The sequence below is a fragment of the Penaeus chinensis genome, chromosome 11 (genome assembly GCF_019202785.1).
Source record: "Penaeus chinensis breed Huanghai No. 1 chromosome 11, ASM1920278v2, whole genome shotgun sequence".
In the NCBI taxonomy this organism is placed as follows: domain Eukaryota; kingdom Metazoa; phylum Arthropoda; class Malacostraca; order Decapoda; family Penaeidae; genus Penaeus; species Penaeus chinensis.
In genome coordinates, this window is record NC_061829.1 from 27,569,629 (window position 1) to 27,572,128 (window position 2,500).

The window sequence follows — 2,500 nt, forward strand, 5'->3', positions numbered from 1 at the left end:
GACAAGTCTTCAGCGGTCATCCATGCTGTATGTTAATGTTGATACTTGAGCGTAATGTGGAATGTGTGTTCGATAGTTTTTCCCTGACTGACCCTAACCCTGGCAGTACAATCAATAGTCAATCAGCGTTTATGACAAGCAATGATATCGTTTGCTAAATTCCAAGCGCGTTGGAGTTTGGTTCTTCGAAAGTCGGTTTATAAGTGCGCGCGCGCACACACACACACACACACAGACACACACACACACACACACACACACACACACACACACACACAGACACACACACACACACACACACACACACACACACACACACACACTCACACATATATATATATATGGGTGGATGCTTCATGTTCGGTGTAATGTGAAGCAATGGTGTGGTAGACTAAATAGTGTTAAGTGATTTACATGTCTTCTTGCCTGCAGCTGCCACCGCCTGGCTAGCCTGTTGCATAAAGAGAGCAGCTCTGAATAAGCCCCCCCTGCCAGCTCACAGCCTCCCCATCATCTACAGTGCCTCCTCATGGTGACTCGTGGAAACTATTGGTCTTAGGCTGATCTGTGGAGGCTCTTGGAGCAGAAGGAGGTCCTAGAGGTAGAGAATCAGTGTGGTTGCTCTCTCTGATGTCTGTAAACTTGACGTGATTTTTTTTTTTGTTTTTTTTTATGCCAAACTCCCATCTGGGAAAAATAGCTGTCCTCAACGAGATATTTGCATTGAGCAACTTCAGCGCGGTATCCGGCTGTGATCGAGCTGACTATGAGATGTCTGTTGGTCCTCATGGATTGGGAACTGATGGCAGCAGCGAAAATAGCCTCCTTTTCCGGGACTTTGCAAGGTTTTAGAAATTGAGAAGTTCTGACTCCTGGTACCAGTGTTCTAACCCAAGGAGATCGACCACATCCCTGTTACACTCACTGGAGGATCTTCCAGAACTGCAGGGTCTACTGGAGTGCTGAATTCTGTGGTGCTGACCGTATATTGGATGTGGCTACCCTCCAGAATCCACTTCAAAACCACCTGTCAGGCCAAAAATCCCCGTGTTTCATTTGAACAGTTTGAGGGAGAGGGACTATGCTCCAGATTTAATGAGGTTATCTCTGATCGTTTCACAGCACTCGATAATCTGATGAAGCTCGTAGTGCCATGGGATACCTTCAATTGTGAAACACTTGAGTTCATTAGCGACCACTAAAGAGCAAGACAGAATTTCATCGTACCTTTGACACTGGAGGACACAGATGTATGTTGCATGGCTCGACTGTGAGAGAATTGGATCTTGTATCATTCGCTGTTTCGCGCAAGACCCAGTCACTGTTGAAGGGACATGGAACAGTTAGTCGGATCGTGTTGAATATTTTGAACAGTTGTATCAGGTTGATCCATTGACAGTTAGCCTGGATGTGCGTGCTGTTGAAATGTCTGTGACAAAACCACCCATCAGCAAAGATATATCCTCCCTAGCTGAAAAGGCTTGCATGCTGTCTTACCTGCAATGTGGCAGTCTGGTACCATTCACCCTGACATGTTGAGGGGCATAGTCGTCCTTCTGTAGAAGGAGATAATGTTTTTACCAGTTCAGGCTACTGAGAAGTACCAGATTAGCATAAAAGGTACCAAAACTCATGAAATTCAAATTAAATACTTACTTTCTCTAAAATTGCTGTTAGCATTCTTCCTTAAACGCTTCTGTAGGCACCAAACTTGTTTGCATGCCCCAAGCGCAGGCAGTTCAGTCAGCTGACCAACCACTCACTCTCTGCTTCTCCATTCCGGGCTTACTCTCCCACATGCTGCTGCATGACACACACACACATACAGACTGGGTTATACCAACAGGTATACCCTAGTGTTATTGATGAAAACTACAACTGCAGTAAGAACATTCGAAGTTGCACACAATATTTCATATCACCAACTATGTACTTTTAGGAAGATGTGAGACTGAAGAAGAAGAATTGTAATGCAACAAAGGCTTCCTCCTTCCATACCACATATGCATCCTACATGTGTCTCTGTACAACCTATATGTCATATACGTGTCTCCTCTTTACCACATATATCTTATACATGTCTCCTCTGTAATATTTACTTATATTCTAGACTATACTCGAGTGTATTGCGGTGTTGCCATTTCATTAGGAAATTATCTTCTTAATATTTTCCTCAAAGTTGTACCAGTTGTACTTAGCACACCCAAGAGTACCAAATCTGATACATTTGTACCAGCTTTGGCAACCTTGCTGAGTGCCAGAGGCCGGGAAAGTCTGGATTAAGTCTTGGTAAATCCACAATAAACCATATCCTGTCGCTTTGAGTCACTGTAGAGCATCATCATGAATTCGGTTGTGGGCTGTTTGCAGCTCACATCGACCTAAAGAAGGGGTTTGACACGATTCATTGTGAATCACTCTGAGAGATCATGGATACCGGGCAGAGCTACTGTCTAAAGTCATTGTGGAGCAACACCAGGCAATATTAAGATTATTTGAC

General features: G+C 44.1%; 1 protein-coding gene across 1 annotated transcript in view; it reads left to right on the plus strand.

The window, feature by feature from the left end:
* Window positions 1-2,500, plus strand: part of LOC125030446 — a 19,597-nt gene that overhangs the window by 14,131 nt on the left and 2,966 nt on the right. The gene's annotated exons all lie outside the window — the stretch shown is intronic.